Source organism: Oryctolagus cuniculus, chromosome 2, assembly GCF_964237555.1.
Source record: "Oryctolagus cuniculus chromosome 2, mOryCun1.1, whole genome shotgun sequence".
Classification (NCBI taxonomy): Eukaryota; Metazoa; Chordata; class Mammalia; order Lagomorpha; family Leporidae; genus Oryctolagus; species Oryctolagus cuniculus.
Window position 1 is genome coordinate 59,290,826 of NC_091433.1, and position 22,741 is coordinate 59,313,566.

At 37.9% G+C, this 22,741-nt stretch overlaps 1 protein-coding gene across 1 annotated transcript in view; it reads right to left on the reverse strand.

Moving 5' to 3' along the window:
* Window positions 1-22,741, reverse strand: part of LOC100352479 (casein kinase I) — a 182,903-nt gene that overhangs the window by 62,208 nt on the left and 97,954 nt on the right. The window contains exons 7-8 of the transcript XR_011386287.1: window positions 17,311-17,428; window positions 16,703-16,839 (exon numbers count right to left, since the gene is read on the reverse strand). The gene's annotated coding sequence lies outside the window, so the exon portion shown is untranslated. The remainder of the gene's footprint in view (window positions 1-16,702; window positions 16,840-17,310; window positions 17,429-22,741) is intronic.

Sequence of the window (22,741 nt, forward strand, 5' to 3'; positions counted from 1 at the left end):
TGAATTTTTTGAGTCATGACTTTTACACCTGTGGAAATTGAGTCCATTTTTTTAAATGTTTATAACTCTCATTAAAAATAGGCTAGTGGCAATAAGGGAAATGCAAATCAAAACCACAATGAGGTTTCACCTCACCCCGGTTAGAATGGCTCACATACAGAAATCTACCAACAACAGATGCTGGCGAGGATGTGGGGAAAAAGGGACACTAACCCACTGTTGGTGGGAATGCAAACTGGTCAAGCCACTATGGAAGTCAGTCTGGAGATTCCTCAGAAACCTGAATATAACCCTACTGTTTGACCCAGCCATCCCACTCCTTGGAATTTACCCAAAGGAGTTTAAATTGACAAACAAAAAAGCTGTCTGCACCCTAATGTTTATTGCAGCACAATTCACAATAGCCAAGACCTGGAACCAACCTAAATGCCCATCAACGGTAGACTGATAAAGAAATTATGGGATATGTATTCTTTAGAATACTATACTGCAGTAAGAAACAACGAAATCCAGTCATTTGCAACAAAATGGAGGAATCTGGAACACATCATGCTGAGTGAAGTAAGCCAGTCCCAAAGGGACAAATACCATATGTTCTCCCTGATCGGTGACAACTGACTGAACACCAAAAAGGAAACCTCCTGAAGTGAAATGGACACTATGAGAAATGGTGACTTGATCAGCATAGCCCTGACTGTTAATGAACAACTTAATACATTATCCCTCTTAGTATTTTTTTGTCTGTTCTACTTAATATGACAGGTTTAATTCTGTAATTATCACACAGTTATTCTTAAGTGTTGAAAATTAACTGAAATGTGATCCCTGTTAAACATAAGAGTGGGAATAAGAGAGGGAAGAGATGTATAATTTGGGACATGCTCAAGCTGACTTGCCCCAAATGGTAGAGTTAGAAACATACCAGGGGATTCCAATTCAATCCCATCAAGGTGGCATGTACCAATGCCATCTCACTAATCCAAGTGATCAATTTCAGTTCACAATTGATCATAATGATAGGACTAAGAGTCAAAGGGAGCACATAAACAAGTCTAGTAACTGCTAACACTAACCGATAGAATAAATAAAGGGGAGAGTGATCCAACATGGGAAGTGAGATACTCAGCAGACTCATAGAATGGCAGATGTCCTAAATAGCACTCTGGCCTCAGAATCAGCCCTAAAGGCACTCAGATCTGGCTGAAAAGCCCATGAGAGTATTTCAGGCATGGAAAGCCAAGATATTCTGGCAAAAAGATCTCTGTGAGTGAGATCCCAGTGGAAAGAACAGGTCTTCAAAGAAGGAGGTACCTTTCTCTGAAGGGAGGAGAGAACCTCCACTTTGACTATGACCTTGTCTAAACAAGATAAGAGTCGGAGAACTCAAGGGGCTTCCATAGCCTTGGAAACTCATGACTGGTGCATAGGGAGATTACTGATGCCATAAACAGGAGTGTAAATTTGTAAAGTCAACAACAGGAGTCATGGTGCACTTACTCCTCATGTAGGATCTCTGTCCTTAATGTGCTGTACATGAGGCTTAATGCTATAACGAGTACTCAAACAGTATATTTCACTTTGTGTTTCTATGGGGGTACAAACTGTTGAAATCTTTACTTAATGTATACTAAACTGATCTTCTGTAAAAAAAAAAAAAAAAAAAAAAGAAATTATCAATTCCCAACTTGACTCTCACTGGGATTAAACATGACAATAGGTCTGATCTGATTTCATCATCATTTAAAAAAAATCATCTATTATTTTTCACTTTATGTTTCTGTGTGGGAGCAAACTGTTGAAATCCTTACTTAATGTATACTAAGCTGATCTTCTGTATATTAAGATAATCGAAAATGAATCTTGATGTGAATGGAAGGGGAGAGGGAGTGGGAAAGGGGAGGGTTGTGGGTGGGAGGGACGGTATGGGGGGGAAGCCATTGTAATCCATAAGTCGTACTTTGGAAATTTATATTCATTAAATAAAAGATTTAAAAAAATAGGCTAGTGGGTTTGTTTATGCCTGATTCTAAGTGTAGCAAATTTCACTGTTTGGCCATGTTCAATAGTATCAACTTACTTGTTCGACCTAGATTCCAAATTATCTGTAATTGAGATTTGGGAAAACTGCAAACAACTCAACAACTCTCACCCATTGCAACTAGTGTTCCGGATGTAAATTAGACTCCTCAGATTAAGTGTACATGAGGGAGATAAATGTACTTGAGGGAGACTTGGAAAGTTAAAGTGAGACCAGACCCATTTTCTTATCATTGTTGGCATTCCCTAACAACCTCATGGAAATTTGAAGATTCAGTGCTTCATTCTTTAAATCTTCTTTTCCCTGATTTGGATTTTATATGGTATCAGTCTTTTGATACTGGATCCTTGATCCAGCATCCACTGGTTGTCTCTGTAGAATAGATCACAGTTGATCTGTTCTTGATTGAGGAAGTCATTTCTAGTGCTCCAACTAGAATCCATCCTTCCAGTATTTCTTAGTGCATACCTAAAATTCTCTGTGTTTAATTACTTCCTATTTAAGATATTTTCAGCAGACACTAATTTTACATTGACTGACATAGTAGATCTAGAAATAGTTGCTGGCAGAAATCTTCAAATCTGAGAGTGACTGTGAGATCTGTTTTCTGAAACAAGGATAATCTCTATGCCATTAAAATGGAAAATAGATTATCTAAAGCACATGGTTACTCACATTATCATCTTCAGTCACTTGAAAAAAAACTGCCTATAGAAGGGGAGATTTTGACAGACTGACTACTGTGACAGATCATTATGGAAAGAATGAAGAATACAGAATTCTGGCTATTTCTTATGACACTGGAGAGTTTAAAGAAAAAATGAAAAAGACAAGATCTAGGTTTTAAATTATTAGCTAAAGACATGGTTTCAATGTCAGAGACCATCTATCATGATCTTTTGCAGTCAAAAAACTGACATGTCGAGAAATCAGACAGAGAGTTGGTACCTATAATTTGCTAAATCACAACATAGATTGAATGCAAACTTCATCCTGCCTTTGATGTCAAAGCTGCAGCATTTACCAAGAAAAAGTGGAATCCTGACTGAGACATTTTGATGGATTTATGTGAACCTGACCACTCATCATCTGTGAAAAAAAATCCCTTTGCAAGCACAGTTCCTGTCCCCACCTCTGATGAAACAAGCCTTGATATTTCTAGATATCCTCTAATACCTTCCAAGGAGATGACAATACTCCTTTGCTAATTACACTTCTACTATACCTCATAGACAATTGAACTTATGACCAGAGTTGGATCCCAGATTGTCGTGGGGAAACAACACTCAGTCTCAATGGAAAGAATTATGTTTCATATCAAATAGATCCATGATTTAGCTAATATATGAATATATTAAGTAGAAAATTGAAAAAATGTGTGAGAATGGATTCTAATGATGTTAAATAGACAGGGAAAAAGAAAATATGAGTATGGATCAAGCCACATATAGCAGTATGGGTATAACTTCCAGAGATCATATACTCAGTGTGACAACTGAAATTTCTAATTGTGGTATTACTTGTTGGCTCGGTTACGTGACTGGTATCTGGAATCAGAGGTGACATACAATAGCCAAAAGTGAGATGCCTAATGTTAATATTTACTATAACATGGAAGAAAGCATTTTAAAATTTAGAAACATAAAAGAAGAAAGGATTTCTTTGACTTATACTCAATCTATAGGAGTTTATCCCAAGGAGAATCAAAAGATTCCCTTATCAAGGCAATTTAGAAATAAACTGGTAACATAAGCCACTGGGAAAAAATGAGAAACTATGAGCCTAAGACAAAATATATCTCTACATGCAGTTATCTGCAAAATATAAATTTATATATCTGTATATAAATTTATGTTTATATAATATATATAAATTTAAAATGTAAATGAATAAGTAATAAAAGGTTGAGAAGAATGATAATTGTTAACTGGTAACTGTGGAGGCCTGGAATTGGGAAAAAAGTCATCTTTTCTTGCAATCATTACAGTAAAGTTTTATATAGGCACAAATTATTAATTGATACTAAAACAATGAAGATATATTTTTATAAAGAGCAAAATATTTGTATGATCTTAAATTTTCCCTTTAAAAATTGTTCATAAATTTCAAAGTCAAAGATAGTAATTATACGGTATAGAAACTAAATAACTTGACTAGGTGATAAAGATATACATGGACATTGAGTGACTCTTGATTTGATATCTTGAGAAAGATATCAACTCACACTATCCTTTATGTAGTATTTTGGCTGGGAAAACATAATTTAAACCTAATTATAAGTAAATAATAAACTCAAAATGAGGAACAACATTTTTTGAAAAGGTGAAGTAATATTATATTCTGCAGCAATGCTAATATAGTGCAAGGAAAAGTCTTTAAAATATAAAAAATTCCAAAGTATTTGGATTGAAAAGCCATGACAGGGGTTAGCATTGTGGCAGCCCTTGTCCTGACTGTTGAGGAACAATTTCCTACTTTATCCCTTTTAGTATATTTTTCTTCTACTTAATACCATTGGATGAACTCTTTAATTAGCACACAATTATTCTTAGGTGTTGAAATTTAACTGAAAAGTGATCCCTGTTAAATATAAGAGTGGGAATAAGAGAGGGAGGAGATGTACAGTTCGGCACATGCTCAATTGGACTTACCCTTAATGGCAGAGTTAGAAACGTGCCAAGGAATTACAATTCAGTCCCATCAAGGTGGCATGTACCAATGCCATCTCACTAGTCCCAGTGATCAGTTTCAGTTCATAATTGATCATAACGATAGGATTAAGAGTCAAAGGGATCACATAAACAAGACTAGGGTCTGCTAATACTAGCTGATAGAATTAAAAAGGAGAGAACAATCCAACATGGGAAGTGGAACACACAGCAGACTCATAGAATGGCAGATGTCCTAAACAGTACTCTGGCCTCAGAATCAGCCCTTAAGGCATTCAGATCTGGCTAAAAAGCCCATTAGAGTATTTTAGGCATGGAAAGCCAAGGCACTCTGGCAAAAAAAAAAAAAAAAAAAAAAAAAAAAAAAAAAAAAAACACACACACACAAAAAAAAAACAACAAAACACCACACCTAAATGAAAGATCTCTGTGAGTGAGATCCCAGCAGAAAGAATGGGCCATCAAAGAAGGAGGTACCTTTCTCTGAAGGGAGGAGAAAACTTCCACTTTGATTATGGCCTTGTCTAAATAAGATCAGAGTTAGCAAACTCAGAAGGTTTCCATAGCCTTGGCAGCTCATGACAAGAGCCTTGGGTGATTACTGATGTCATAAATAAGAGTATCAATTGTTAAATCAACAACAGGAGTCACTGTGCACTTACTCCCCATGTAGGATCTCTGTCCTAAATGTGTTGTACTTTGAGAATTAATGGTATAACTAGTACTCAAACAGTAATTTACACTTTGTGTTTCTGTGTGGGTGAAAACTGTTTAATCTTTACTTAGTACACACTAAATTGATCTTCTGTATATAAAGATAATTGAAAATGAAAACAAAAAAAAAAAGACATGACAGGGGCTGGCATTGTGGCATGGTGGGTTAAGCCTCCACTCGTGATACCAGTATTCCAATTTGGAGTGCCAGTTGGAGTCCTAGCTGCTCCACTTCCAAACTAGCTCCATGCTAATACACCTGTTAAAACAGCAGAAGATGGCCCAAGTGCTTGGGCCTCTGTGGCCCAGCCCTGGTGCAGATGGAAGATCTTGCTCTCGTTCTCTCTCTCTCTCTCTCTCTCTCTCTCTCTCTTTCTCCTTCTCTGTCACTCTCAAATAAATAAATAAATCTTTAAAAAATAAAATAAATTTTTAAAAAAGAAAAGGCATGGCAACTAAGTACGATACCTGACCCAAGACTGCATTTTATATTGAAGGGCAAATTCAATAAAGGACATTATTAATCAATTGATGAGGGGCTGGCGCCATGGCTCACTTGGTTAATCCTCCACCTGCAGTGCCAGCATCCCATATGGGCACTGGGTTCTAGTCCTGGCTGCTCCTCTTCCAGTCCAGCTGTCTGCTGTGGCACAGGAGGGCAGTGGAGGATGGCCCAAGTGCTTGGGCGCCTGCACCCGCATGAGAAACCAGGAGGAAGCACCTGGCTTCTGGCTTCAGATCAGCTCAGCGCCGGCCTTAGCGGCCATTTGGGGGGTGAACCAACGGAAGGAAGACCTTTCTCTATGTCTCTCTCTCTCTCTCTCACTGTCTAACTCTATCTGTCAAAAAAAAATCAATTGACAAAACATAATATGGATGTTAGATTATTGGCAAATTTACTGAAAATGATAATTACACAGTTGTTACATGAGGATTTTTTCCCTTAGGAAATAAGTATTTAGTATTTAGTGAATGTTGAGAGAATCAAATGATAAAGTAGTGGAGCAAAATGTGAAGAAAGAAATCAGGCAATAGGTCTGATCTGATTTCATCATCATTAAAAAAAATCATCTATTATTTTTCACTTTATGTTTCTGTGTGGGAGCAAACTGTTGAAATCCTTACTTAATGTATACTAAGCTGATCTTCTGTATATTAAGATAATCGAAAATGAATCTTGATGTGAATGGAAGGGGAGAGGGAGTGGGAAAGGGGAGGGTTGTGGGTGGGAGGGACGGTATGGGGGGGAAGCCATTGTAATCCATTATTCGTACTTTGGAAACTTATATTCATTAAATAAAAAAAAAAAATCAATCTAGCAGCAAAAAAAAAAAAAAAGAAAGAAAGAAATCAGGGTAAAGGATGCACCACTGTTCTTCAAATATGATTATTTTTGTACTTTTCCTGTAGCCTTGAAAAATTTTCAAATAAAAAATTTAAATAAATGCATTTTATTTAAAAAATACATATAGCACCTTAAAAGGTGCTATAGGCTGGCGCCATGGTTCAGTAGGCTAATCCTCCACCTGCGGCGCTGGCACCCCGGGTTCTAGTCCCGGTCAGGGTGCAGGATTCTGTCTCAGTCGCTCCTCTTCCAGTCCAGCTCTCTGCTGTGGCCTGGGAGTGCAGTGGAGGATGGCCCAAAGCCTTGGGCCCTGCACCCGCATGAGAGACCAGGAGGAGCACCTGGCTCCTGGCTTCGGATCAGCGCGGTGCGCCAGCCGCAGCACTCTGGCTGCAGCGTGCCGGCCTCAGCGGCCATTGAGGGGTGAACTAATGGAAAAGGAAGACCTTTCTCTCTGTCTCTCTCTCTCTCACTGTCCACTCTGCCTGTCAAAAAAAAAAAAAATGCTATAATGACTTTCCTAGCAGGCTGGAAGAAGTGTAGAAAATGGTACTCTTGAAAACAGGCTTACTGATTTCAGTGAGGATGACTGGATCTCAGAAAGGAAAAGGTTACATAGAAGAATTAACCGCTAGAAACAGGGTACTCATGATTACAAAAATTGGCAGCAGGAACAGAAAGAAAATCAGAATAATTTGCCCCATGAGGATCTTTGGTAATTGCTAATTACCCATGGTATCTCTTGAACTAAAATAGCTAGGCTGACTACTAGAGTCTGACTTGAGCTGAATAAACAAATATATACTGTTACAAACAGCAGCCTGGTTCTGGCATCATAAGGAGAAGACTCCTCTCATTCAATTCTTAGACATAAACTTTTTCTCAAGAATAAGAATCTCTCCAAAAAGACAGTAAAACAGATTTCCCTAAAAAAACACCTTATGATAATGCCAAATCTTTTTAGTCTTTTCCAAAAGGAGAGTAGGACTGGAAAAAACATTCCCAGACCTTACAGGAAATACTGGGCCTGACCTAACACATGGGATTTTAAGGACCCTAATATATTGCGCTTTGTATTCTGAATCATTTGAGATTTAGATAAAGAAGATTAAAACATGTTTAATACCAATAAATATATTTGGAGCATATTTCATCAGATTTGATCAAGTATGTTGAGTAACTCATTACCCCAGGTCACTAATCATAGAAATACTTTGAGCATAGCATAAACTCCACTCTAACACATCGTTATTAGAGTGACCTAATTAACAGGCTACTATATCAGATCTCAACGAGTTTACTAGTGAATTAAATGGAGTTTTAAGTCCTGTTTGACCACTTGATCCTTTATCTATGAGTCACTGAGTGAATATATTGTCAAGATGTCACACTTCAGCCATTTAAATGGTTCAGTGAATTAAAAAATTAGCTGAACACTGATATTAAAGGCTCAAATAACCACTATTTACCTATGGAAGTTTTCAAACTCCATTTCATTTTCAGACCACGAGGAGCTATGAATCATGTCAAAGATATAAAAGGATTACTGATAATGCAAAATTTTTCAACCTAACAGCTGTGCAGGAAAATTTTCATAATAATCTTTGCATTTAATTACATAAAAAGCAGTAAAGTCTCTTATTTTGTCTCAATAATGAAGCCTTGATTCTAAATGTAATCCCGGCCCTTTTTCTGTCAAGGCCAGCATGTGGGTAACAGTGAACTCAATTGCCAGTCTTAGCTATCCTTACAGGATAAAACATACATTATAAAGGCTAAAAATATTACCTAATAGTATATTTTCTTAATATACTCTTAAAAGTAAATAGATAGTGATAGACAGATATAGAAAATAAAGGTAGGTAGGTAGATAGATACATAGATAGATAGATAGATAGATAGACAGAGAAAAAACATAACCAGCCTTTGGGTCATTTTTAGAGTTAACTGTAACAGCACTCAATAAAAACTAAGAATATGAAAGAGTTCTTTTTAAAAAAAAATAGTGGTTTGTTAAATTTTGTAGTACCTAAGCTTATTTGTGTGAGATTTAACCGTGACCTTTGATGGCTTACAAGATCACTAGAGCTTAGCTCTGCCTTATAAACCAGAGTCCTGAGGTTAATTAAACTGGAGTGAATGCTGCACATATGTGGGCCACCAATAAAACCTGACAGGTGCACAGAATTCTGTTATATACTGAGAATATAGACAGCAAAAGACACCATTATAAACTAACCAAAGAACTTCATATGTTTATATTTTTATAATTTTCAGTTAACATTGACATCTGACATATACCAATAGACTTTGTAGTTGTATAGTACATTGATAAAAAAAAAGTATTCAGACATTTCCAAAATATGTTAGGATTCCTAATAGGTGGTGAATATTTTTCTATACCTTTTAAAAAGAGAAAATTGTGCAAACAATTAAACAAGCTCACTCATTTTGGTGCAGATATTGGATGTCAGCTCAAACAACTGGAAATATTTGATAAAAATTCTATTCAAAAATGGTTTATTTCCAAAAGTTACCCAAAAAGATCATGGAAATTCAAAAATAAATGAATACATAAATAAATAAATAGTTCAAATTACTTATTTCTAGAAAGGAGTTAGAATCAAGAGAACTGTGATAGAGCCAGAATTAGGCTCTATCAAAAGAAAATGACCTAATCAAAATATATATTATTATCTCAATAGATACAGAGAAAGTATTTGACAAAATACAACATCTTTTCATAATAAAAACATTGAGTAAATTAGATATAGAAGGAACATTCCTCAACACAATCAAGGCAATATATGACAAACCCACAGCCAAGATCATATTGAATAGGCAAAAGTTGGAAATTTCCACTGAGATCCAGAACAAGACAAGGATGTACCCTCTCACCATTACTATTCAACATAGTTCTAGAAGTTTTAGCCAGAACCATTAGGCAATAAAAAGAAATCGAAGAGATACAAATTGAAAAGGAGGAAGTCAAATTATCTCTGTTTGCAGATGACATGATCCTATACATAGGGAAAACAAAAGATTCCATTAAGAGACTATTGAAACTCATAAGAGAGCTTGGCAAAGTTGCAAGATGTAAAATCAACACAGAAAAATCAATAGCCTTTGTATACACAGACAATGTCATGGCTGAAAAGGAACTTCTAAGATTAGTCCAATTCATAATAGCTACAAAAAATTTAAATACCTTGGAATAAATTTAACCAAGGAAGTGAATGATCCCTACAATGAAAATTATAAAACATTAAGAAAGAAATAGAAGACATTTAAAAATGGAAAAAATCTTCCAGGTTCATTGATTGAATTAATATTATTAAAATGTCCCTGCTATCCAAAATAATTTACAAATTCAATGCAATTCCACTCGAAATTTCAATGACATTCTCCTTAGATCTAGAAAAAACAATGCTAAAATTCATATGGAAACACAAGAGACTCTGAATAGCTAAAGCAATCTTATAAAACAAAAACAAATCCAGAGGTTTGGTTACAAGACATACTCCACAGCAGTTATAATCAAAACAGCCTGGTACTGGCACAAAATAGGCATGTAGACAATGGAACAGAATAGAAACCCCAGCAATTAATCCACGCATGTACAACCAACTTATCTATGACAAGTGAACTAAAATCAATCCCTGGAGAAAGGACAGTCTCTTCAACAAATGGTGTTGGGAAAATTGGATCTTCAAAAGCAGAAGTATGAAACAAGACCACTACTTCACACCTCATAATAAAACCAACTCTAAAGGCTGGCACTGTGGCAAAGTGGGTTAAGCTGTAGCCCGCAGAGCTGGCATCCCATATGGTCACCGGTTCAAGTCCTGGCTGCTCCACTTCCAATCCAGTTCTCTGCTATGCCCTGGGAAAGCAGTAGAAAATAGCCCAAGTCCAGTTTCTCCTTTCTCTGTGTAACTCTTTCAAATAAATAAATAAATCTTTAAAAAAAAAATCAACTCTAAATGGATCAAGGATCTCAATCTATGATCTGATATCATCAAATATTAGAGGAAAAAATCATGGAAACTCTTCAAGAATTGGCATAGGCAAAGACTTCTTGAAAAACACCCTAGAAACACAGCAATAAAGCAGAAATAGACAAATAGGACTACATCAAGCTAGGAAGCTTTCTGCACTTCAATGGAAACACTAAACAAAGTGAAGAAGCAACTGACAGAACAGGAGAAAATATCTGCAAACTATGCATTTGATAAAGGATTAATATCCAAGATCTATAAAGAGCTCAAGAGATTCAGCAACAACAAAACAAATGGTCCTGTCAAGAAGTGAGCAAAGGGGGCCAGCACTGTGGCGCAATGGGTTAACACCCTGGCTTGAAGCGCTGGCATCCCATATGGGTGCCAGTTTGAGAATCAGCTGTTTCACTTGTGATCCAGCTTTCTGCTATGGCCTGGGAAGGCAGTGGAGGATGGCCTAAGTCCTTGGGCCCCTGCACCCATGTGGGAGACCCAGAAGAAGCTCCTGGCTCCTGGCTTTGGATCGGCACAGTTCTGGCTGTTGCGGCCAAGTGGGGAGTGAACCATTGGATGGAAGACCTCTCTCTCTCTGCCTCTCCTCTCTCTGTGTAACTCTTTCAAATAAATAAATTAAATCTTTAAAAAAAATGAGCAAAGTACATAAACAGGAATTTTTCAAAGGATTAAATTCAAATGGCCAATAGATATATGAAAACATGCTCAGGATCACTAGCCATCAGGGAAATGCAAATAAAAATCACAATGAGATTTTATCTCACCCCAATTAGAATGACTATTGTCCAAAAATCAAAAAGCAATAAATTCTGGTGAGGATGTGGGGGGAAAGGCACCCTAATCCACTGTTGCTAGGAATGTAAACTAGTATAGCCATTGTGGCAGACAGTATGGAGATGCCTCAGAAACCTGAAAATAGATCTACCATACAACCCAGCCATCCTAATCCTGGGAATTTACCCAAATGAAATGAAACCAGCATATGAAAGAGTTACCTGTAACCTCATGTTTATTGCAGCTCAATTCACAATAGCAAAGATATGGAATTAACCCAGATGTCTATCAACTGATGACTGGATACAGAAAATGTCTTATATGCACACTATGGAAGACTACTCAGCTATAAAAAAGAATGAGATCCTGACTTTTGCAACAAACTGGATGCAACTGGAAATCATTATACTTAGTTTGAAATAAGCGAGTCCCAAAAAGACAAATATCATAATTTTTCCCTGATATGTGGTAATATACAGAGCACCAAAAAATGTAATGGATATGGTTGAAATTGAAATTTTAAGATTTGATTATTATTTACAGCCCTTGTCTCTACTTCTGAGGAACAGTGGTTTTTGAAACTTACTACTTGTTGAATTTTTAATCTGGTAGAGGGTTAAGCTTGTAATTATAAAATAAACTACATCATTGTAAAATTAAAAATAAAAAAGAAAGGAGGAGGGATGGTGGGAGAGTGGGCTGGAGGAAGAATTTTGTTCACCTTATATAGCTAAAAATTTTTTTTAAAAAAAAAGGAAAATGGGGGCTGGCGTTGTAGCGCAGCAGGTTAAATCGCTGGCCTGAAGCACCAGCATCCCATATGGGTGCTGGTTATAGTCCTGGCTGCTCTTCTTCTGATACAGCTCTCTGCTGTGGCCTGGAATGGCAGTAGAAGTCCTTGGGCCCCTGTACCTGTGTGGCAGATGCTGTAGAAGCTCCTGGCTCCTGACTTCGGATTGGCACAGCTCTGGCTATTGTGGCCATCTGGGGAGTGAACCAGCAGATGGAAGACCTCTCTCTCTGTCTCCACCTCTCTCTGTAACTCTTGTTTTTCAAATAAATAAAATAAATCTTTAAAAAAGAAAAGAAAATGACCTAAGCAAGTCTCCTAAATTTTCTGAAACCCTGTGTTGAAAATAAGGAATGGATTTTTAAACATCATTATTTGTTGACTTCATGGAGTTTGTATGAGAGAAAAACAAAAAATATAAATGCATTTTGTACTGTTAAATACTATGTGAACTTTAGAATTTCAGTATAGAAAATGTATCCCTTTTTTCCTTAAAAAAAGAAACTTTCTATTAATTATTTGTATGAAAGTAGGTGTGGGGGAAGGTTTGAGAAGCAGATAGCTCTTTATAAATGTAGGAAGTTGTAGATTGCTGCCAGGTAGCTAAAAGCTTGCAAACACGGACAGAGAAAGAATAATGCATGGAATTTCAGAAATAAGTTAACAAATAATAGAATGTAATCCAAATCAAGGAAGGATGAGTATATGGCTGTCTATCAAAGGGTTATTGTTGCCATACATAGATAGGTAAGACATGTACACAAATGATCAAACTATAATATCAATCATAAAGCTACTTGAAAAATTTCAGAAAGTATTCAATCAAAATAAATAAATATTTGTTTTCAGCAGAGTACCAATTCTTAAATTAACATAGCTCACCTAAAGTCAGTAGAAGTCTGAAAAGGGTTATCTGCATTTGTGAGCCCTGGAAAGTTTCCTATATAGAAGTAAAATGCAATTTACTAAGCTAGTATGTCAAAAAAAAAAGAAGTGGACTAAAGTAACCTCACAATATCATTGCATTTCTATCAATTCTGAAACAAGTATTGAAGAAGGAAGTGTGTGGGGGTTTGTAATGAAATTCAAGAATTTGCCCATCAGGGCTGGCTGCCCAGCTCACTTGGCTAATCCTCCACCTGCAGCGCCGGCACCCCGGGGCGCCGGATTCAGTCCCGGTTGCTCCTCTTCCAGTCCAGCTCTCTGCTGTGGCCTGGGAAGGCAGTGGAGGATTCCCAAGTCCTTGGGCCCTGCACCCACATGGGAGACCAGGAGGAAACACCTGGCTCCTTGCTTCGGAATGGCACAGCGAGCCGGCCATCGTGGCCATTTGTGGAGTGAACCAACGGAAGGAAGACCTTTGGCTGGCGCCACGGCTCACTAGGCTAATCCTCCGCCTTGCGGCGCCGGCACACCGGGTTCTAGTCCCAGACAGGGTGCCGGATTCTGTCCCGGTTGCCCCTCTTCCAGGCCAGCTCTCTGCTGTGGCCAGGGAGTGCAGGGAGTGCAGTGGAGGATGGCCCAAGTGCTTGGGCCCTGCACCCCATGGGAGACCAGGAGAAGCACCTGGCTCCTGCCATTGGATCAGCGCGGTGCGCCGGCCATTGGAGGGTGAACCAACGGCAAAAAGGAAGACCTTTCTCTCTGTCTCTCTCTCACTGTCCACTCTGCCTGTCAAAAAAAAAAAAAAAAGGGATTTGCACTTTAGAACCTGCATTTATAGTATCATTATTGACAGGTTAAAGACATTATTTCCCATTAGTCATAGTCTAATATATTCTAAACAATACCTGCTTATGTGAATAAGGTACATTTATTCTATGCTCATACAAAACGTACACATAAAAACATAAGCATGCACATACATCCTTCTTAATAAGATAGGATTTTTTTATGGTTGAATCTGTTCCCCAAGTGGTTATTTTTCTTTTATAAATTTAAACCCAAATGACTATTTCCAGGATTATACAGTACCAGGTTACATTAATTCCTGTTTGGATAATACTACAATTTCATTCATGACTCCCAGTAATTTGAGCAAGTTTCTCACTCTGAACAAATTTTTAATAATTTAATTGAGCTCAATTTTGAGACTTAAAACTAGAAATAATAAGGATATTTTGGCAGCAAATATCAGAATACAGGATTAACAATGGCTTAAATCAGAAAGACTTGCTGTTTCATCATATTACAAGAAGAGTGGAGGCAGACAGTTCTAGGGTCAGTTTAGGAATACAACAGGGACAGAATGTAAGGTTGGTATCACTGTGAATTAGTTTTACTTTCCTTCATGATCACAAAATGACTACCAAAGATGAAAAACACATCCTCACATACCTAAGTCCCAAGCAAGAAGAAATAGAGTGGGAGCCAACACTGACACTACTTTCTGTATGTTTGCATTAGAAGAGTGAAGAACAAACTTCTCAGGAACCTCCCTAATCCCGGGATGTTTCATCTTCCAGGACAGAGCCATATGCCTATGCCAGATAAACCACAAGTAAAGAAGGGGTTGCCAAAACTGGCTTTGACCTACCAAGCTTCATCCCTAGAGGTAATCATACCATAAGTCAAGCACAATGGGGATTCCATTAAAAATAAAGAATCTATATTTAACATAATTTTGGAGTACTACTCAGCTGAAAGAAAGCAAGAAAGAAGGGAGGGAGGGAGGGAGGGAGGGAGGGAAGGAAGGAAGAAAGGAAGGAAGGAGGGAAGGAAGGAAGGAAGGAAGGAAGGAAGGAAGGAAGGAAGGAAGGAAGGAAGGAATCCTGACTTTTGCAACAAGATGGACACAACTGCAAACCATTATACTTAGTGAAATAAGGCAATCCAAAAAGACAGATATCATGTGCTTTCCCTGATTTGAGGTAACTAATAGAATACATGAAATGTAATGTATTGGAGTGAAGTAGACATTTTGAGATTCAGTGATTGTTTATAGTCCTTGTCTCTTCCATTGAGGAACAGTGTTTTTTTTTTTTTTTTTCTTCATACTATTGGTTGAACTCTTTTACTTAGTGTACAATTAACTATATGATCATTAAGTAAATGGAAAAATAGATCTTTGTAAAAATTAAGAGTGGGAATGTGAGAGGGAGGAGAAGAAAGGGTTGGAGCATGGGTGGGAGGGAGGATGGGGGGAAAGTATCACTACATTCCTAAATCTGTATATACGAAATACATAAAATTTGTATAAATTAAACAAAATTTTAAAAAATAGAGAATGGGACAAACTTTGAATTGGTGATTTACAGGGTGGCCTCTCTTAGTAACTTCCCTCTACAAATGGGTCTTTAACAAGTGTATGTTAAAAATAAAGATTAATCTTCAAATATTTTTCTCTAAAGAGCTGTAACAGTAAATATTTTAGACCTTGTGGGCCATTTAGTCTCTATCACATATTCTTTGTTATTTTCACAGTCCTCTAAAAAATGTAAAAAACAAACATTCTAAGCTTGCAAAGTCTACAAAAACAAGCCATAGAGGGCAAGAGTTGTGACACAGTGGGTTAAGATATCATTTGTGACACACACATCTCATGTGCTGGTTTAAATTCCAGCAACTCGGCTTCCAGTCCAGTTTCTTGCTATTGTATCCTGGTAGGTAGTGGATGATAGTGCATGGGCCCCTTCCACCCATGTGGGATACTTGAATGGATGTATTGGCTCCTGGTTTCAGCCTGGCCCACCCTTAGCATTTGTGGGCATTTAGGGAATGAATCAATCATCTCTCTCTCTCTCTCTCTCTCTCTCTCTCTATCAGTCTGACTCTGCCTTTCAAGTACATGAAATAAATAAAAATAACCATTTTTAAAAAGAAAAAACAGTCCATTGGCCAGAAGTGATCATAATCTACTATCACCTGGACAGATACATGATTTAATTATTGACTTAAACATTTTCCATGTAGTTAGCAAAAATTTACTGAGTGTTTAATATGGCTAATGAACTAAATGTTGGAAATGAAAATATGAATATGAGTATATTCCCTTGAAAAGCCCATCTGGAAGAATGCCCTGAAAAACAAACCCCAAAATTTAACCCTAGCCTTCATTTTCATACACTAACTATCCTAAAAAATTTTAGCAACCTTAGTGTTTACATTTTGCAAATATAGGCAAAATAGAAAAAAGTTGCCTATATGCTTACTAGTGGAACTGGCGAAATCATAACAGCTTCTGAGAAATTATACATATTTGAAGCATTTATGTAATACCTGCAAGGAATATAAGAAAAATGCAAAATAGTCAAAATATTGTATAGATGCCACTCAACATAAGATGGGTTATATTCCAATAAACCCACCATAAGCTGAAAGTTTCATTAAGTTGAAATGCATTTTATACCCAACACTTACCAAACATGACAGCTTAGCAACACAGCACATGGTAGAATGTTGGTTGCTTTTCCTCGTTATCACATGGTTGATTGGCAGCTATAGCTGCTGCCCCTGCCAAGAGGGTCAGAAAAAGGATGGCACCACATATCAATAGCCTAGGACAAGATCAAAATTCAAAATTTAAAGGACAATTTCTGCTGAACATGTGTTAATGTCTCACCATTAAAAAAATCCTAAATTGAACTTTTGTAAATAATGGGTCATTTGTACCAATATTCTAAGATATTGGGGTAATTGCTGCTGCTTGTGCTAATAGCACAGATTTAGAAAAAGCATTGGGTCAATATTCTTAAAAACAATAGTCATCAAAACAGAAGAAATTCATATTCTAAATATAATAGAACCCAAAAGTGTAAGTAAACTTAATCCAATTATTAATGTGAGAGATTAGTATTTTATTACTGGGATTTCTGTACCTTTAAAGGGATTTCTTACAATCAGTATGGAAAAGGGACATTCTCTAGGGGGAGAAAGGAAACATTTAATTAGAATCAATCTGACGGGGTCAGTGTTTGAAGAGTATTTGAACCTGATTTTAAAGTCTTTATCAGTATTACCCAGAGTACCTGCTTATACGTAAGAGACATCTTCAATCCACTGCCTGGAGGCCATCTGAGGATCATTCAGTTGCTTGTTCTTTTCTTCTTTTTCATGTTCACTAAAGAGGTACACTAAGTGGTCCTTCTAAACAAAACAAAACAAAATAACAAAAAATAATCACCAAGGCATTTCTGAAAAAGAATAAGACTGTCCTTTGGAAAAAGTGAAATTGCATTTGGGAACTGTGTGTTTCTGTCTTTAAATGTAGCCAACAAAATTGTTGCTCTCTTATAAAGGGTTTGTTTGTGATAAGTGAGCTTTCTTTCTGTAGACAAAGCCCCCAGAGAAAGCTTCCATCACTATTTTCTTTCCTTGGACTTTAGAAATGAGAGGCTGCAGATAACATACTTGCCTATGCAGCACAAAAGTAATCCTAACTTTGTGGAAGTTCTAAATAGTTTTGGAAAACAGTATCCCACAAAACTCCCAGGAGATGCCCCAGAAGGTTCATGGGGACCCTAATCCTCTATAGATGCATATTAAAACTACCAGTTTTCTCAGTTGGCCTTTATGGTGTTTTTGTGCTCAGAAGGTTTAGGGCTGTTTTATAGTCTTAAATATCATAAAAGTGATAAAGTATGAAGTATTCATAAGAAAGTCTTCTAAAAATTGTGACTGGATAGGTCAGCAGTAAAAACTTGACACAGTGCCTGGGGCAAACATTCAGACTAACAGTAAAGACATATCCCACATTGCAGTATCTGGGTTCAATACTTGGCTCCAGCTCTTGATTCCAGCTTCCTGCCAACACAGACCAAGGAGGAAGTGATGATGGCTCAAGTAATTGCTTTCCTAACACCCATGTGGGAGACTTGGATTGTATTCCTAGCTCCAGGTTCCAGCCCTGGCCATGTCTCACTGCTATTAAAAAACAAAACAAAACAAAACAAAAAAATAACAACAACAAAAACAAAATTTGCACATCTTTAACACAAGAAGTAAGCAGCCTTGAGTAAGAAAAACGATAATGGTTCTCAAGTCAGAAAATCTGGTTAAAGTCTTAGCACTATTGCTTATCATTTCTGTGACCTTATAAAATATTTAATTAATCTGATTTTTTTCTTTCCACAAAAGTCTAACAGGAATAATATCATGAGCATCAAATATTAGAATATTTTTCATTTTTCTCTGATTCACTTAACTTGTTTTAGTCAGACATTACATGTCAGGCTCTAAACCAGATGCTGGGAACACTATAGGAAGAAGATAGCTACAGTCCCACATTGTGAAAGTAGAATGCTTGGAAAATTGTGAAGCAATGTATACATGTGGTTATAATGATAAACAGAAAAACCAATGAGTTTGAGGTACAAAGCAATAACAAATCCCACTTCTGGTGATAAGTAAATAACAATCATTACTTGATATTGAAATGAGTCAAAGAGAAATGCAAGTGCACACCAGCTTAGACTTTCCTTTCTTATATGAGGTCTTCACACAAAATTCCAGATGAGAGACAAGTTAATTTTGTCCTCTCTGCCAGACTCTGATCAGTTTTTTTCAGTTTTTGTTGCTGATTACATCAGTGCAAAGCCACATTATGACAGTGGTCTTGTGGTAGTGAAATTTGGCTATGGTTTTTTGTTTGTTTGTTTGTTTGTTTGTTTTTTGACAGGCAGAGTGGACAGTGAGAGAGAGAGACAGAGAGAAAGGTCTTCCTTTACCGTTGGTTCACTCTCCAATGGCCGCCGCGGCTGGTGCGCTGCGGCCGGCGCACCGCGCTGATCCAATGGCAGGAGCCAGGTGCTTCTCCTGGTCTCCCATGGGGTGCAGGGCCCAAGGACTTGGGCCATCCTCCACTGCACTCCCTGGCCACAGCAGAGAGCTGGCCTGGAAGAGGGGCAACCGGGACAGAATCCGGAGCCCCGACTGGGACTAGAACCTGGTGTGCTGGCGCCGCAAGGTGAAGGATTAGCCTAGTGAGCCGTGGCGCCCGTCTTGGCTATGGTTTTAAAAGGCTGATTCTACCATTCAGTCATGTGTCAAATATATTCCTGATGAAGTATATCAAAACATATGCAAGCAAACAGTTTAATTGAAATTATTAATTGCATGCCAAGTTTCTTTTAAGTAATCCTAATAATAAGTAAATCGATGGGAGTAAATTCAAAGATGGCAGTCTTTATTTCCTTTGCCAAAAATGGTATAGCACTTATCTCATGCAGTGGTTATAAAGAATAAAGAACAGCACCATGGTGGCATGTTAAAAATACCCATAGTAAATAGCATAGCATAGCATTGATTGTATGTGCTGCCAAAGAGAGCACGATAGTATAACATTTATTAAAGGTAATATATTGTAAGTAAAAGATAATGAAACTAGAACCCAGGTCCAAGTTTACTTTTGATCTTTTGACAGCTGGGTGACTTTCAGCAACATCTCCATTTTATTTTGTCATCTGCTACTTCCTCTATAAATTTATGTACTAATTATTCCTTCAGCAGGATAACTTAAGAATCAAATATAAAAATTCTATACTATTCCCAGGACTAAAAAATATTAGTTCTTGCCTTTTATTCCAAATTCTGAGGTACTGACAAACTTTGAACTCAGCAATGCCATCATTACTCTATATAATGAAGAAAATAGTACCTACTAGCATGCATGTTGACTAAATCTCTTAATAACGAAAAACAGCTAAAAAGTGGTAAAATCACTTTTTCATCAGATTTGTTCAGGGAACATCCACAGTGTAAAAAGATCTAAGTGTCATTGTTTGACAGCAGTGGACAGTGTTGCTAGCAATCAGAGATAAGCTCAGTGTGAACAAAACATCTAATGATTTGGAAGCAGAAATAGGACAGTAAACATTATGCAGAACACAGTGCCATGCCCCCTGTGGGCACTCAAAAATGTAATCCATGGTGATTATGACAATGATGAACAGGATCAGGCCCTGCAATCAGTGTCTACAGCCATTAACGAAAAGCCACGCACTTAGGAGAGGGAGGCTGCTGCCTTTGTGGCACTGGATGAGTGCATTTCCATGCACTAGGTTACAGGGCAGTGATTTGAGAAGTGTAGGGCTTTCAGAAGACAGGACGTGGCCTGTTTTGTGACCCAAATAAAATGCTGACAGTATGTCATGAAACCATTTTCAATTTCTGCCCTGAAACCTTATTTACATTTTTTTCTTAAAGCTTCTATCTTAGGAATTCTAAAATCTCCTAGGAAAAATGTTTTCTGCAAGTTTTTTGTACCAGAAAGCTCAAATATAAGGACATATCTTGGGAATTACTTTAACTATCTGATGGAAGGCCAAGAAAGGCTCTATTTTCAAATGAGGCATTGACCAGAAGAAAGGAAATAAATAAACAGAACAAAAAGAAATGAGATGCTTCCCTGTATTATCTAATGCTTTCTACAGAAGCATATGACAGAAATTTCTCATCACTTGCCACCACGTATTCTCACATTTCCTATTGCCAACAGAATTCCAATATTTTTGGAGATGATTATCAATGTTTCCAGGTTAATATGTAGATACATTCACTTCCCCTACATCTATTGCAACTAAGGGAAGCTATGTCATCCTGTGCTGGCCAGTAAGATATAGATAGATATGCCTGGGGACAGCATCCCTTCTCAAGACAAGAAAAAATCTTGTGGGAGTGTCTTTTCTTTCTGTCTGGAATAGAAAGTGAGTGCTTAGTTAATTTTGTGCTGCTGTAACAGAATTCCACAGACTGGGTAAATTATAAAACAATCAAAGTTTATTTGTCTCTTGCTCTGGAGGCTGGGAAGTCCATGATGGGGGGGGGCGGGGGCTACATCTGGTGAGGGACTTCCTGCTGCATGTCATGGTAGAAAAGCAAGCAAGCATGGGCAAGAGAGCAAATGAGGGCTGAACTACAATAAACCCAGTCTCAGAGTGGCATTAATCCTGGCACTTCTTAAAGGCCCCAACTGTCCACACTATTAAACAATCTATGTGGACCTAATTGGAGGAAAACAATCTGAGAAATTAAAAAAAAATTAAGAGGCTTTTGTTTCAAATACCAGGCAAAGTATTAAAACTCTGTTCCTCTCTATGGTGGAGTACTGGAGTACTGCAACCCAGCTTCTCCAAGAGACTACATTGTTTGCAATTTCATTCCCAATTTGATTAAACTTCAATCATGCCTTATCTACTCATCTTGTCTTGACTTTCTTCCTAGAAAAGTATGCAATCATGGCTGGCAGTTACCACAGCTTTGACTATGCCAATTTCCTGGCCTGTCTAAATATCTGCTTTCTCAACCACTTAACCACTTGCACCTGGCTGGGTCACTCTAGCTTTGAACTCACTTTGAGTAGGTCCACGGTTCTCTAACCCATATCCTTAAAGAGAGGAAAATACAGTGGAGACAAGGCAACACACTGACTTATCTGATATATATGGAAAAGGACAGATTAAGAGCTTTTTGAAAAGTAAGCAAACTTTCTATAACTGTAATCATAAGGCTTAATACTAAATAGCTCAAAAGAACATTTCCAGAGTATGTTTCTGGGAACATTTTGCAATGATCAAATAGATTTAGTAAACACTGTTCCATATTTCCCTCTTGCAGCTCAACAATGAGCAACAGTTTATCAAACCCTTAGTGGCCCACACAAAAGAAACCATTTTATCTTTTTTTTATTTAACCCAGTGTTTCCTAAAAACTGACTTTCCTCATGATACTATTTTCAAATAACAGCCTGTGGGACACAAACTTGAAAACATTAGCATTGGGGCCGGCGTTATGGCGCTGCAGGTTGACGCCCTGGCCTGAAGCACTGGCATCCCATATGGGCGCCGGTTCTGGTCCCAGCTGCTCCTCTTCTGGGCCAGCTCTCTGCTGTGGCCTGGGATAGAAGTGGAGGATAGCCCGAGTACTTGGGCCCCTGCACCCACATGGGAGACCTGGAAGAAGCTCCTGGCTCCTGGCTTCGGATAGGCGCATCTCTGGCCGTTGCGGCCAATTGGGAAGTGAACCAATGGATGGAGGACCTCTCTCTCTCTCTCTCTGTAACTCAAATAAAAATGAATAAATTAAAAAAAAAAAAGACACTAGCTAAAAGAAAGGCCTGGCCTTTTTTTTTCTTTTTCTTTTTTTTTTTTCTTTTTTTTTTCTTTTTTTTTTCTTTTTTTTTTTTTTTTTACAGGCAGAGTGGACAGTGAGAGAGAGACAGAGAGGAAGGTCTTCCTTTGCTGTTGGTTCACCCTCCAATGGCCGCCACTGCCGGCGCGCTGCAGCCGGCACACTGCGCTGATCCAAAGGCAGGAGCCAGGTGCTTCTCCTGGACTCCCATGGGGTGCAGGGCACAAGCACTTGGGCCATCCTCCACTGCACTCCCGGGCCACAGCAGAGAGCTGGCCTGGAAGAGGGGCAACTGGGACAGAATCCGGTGACCCGACCGGGACTAGAACCCTG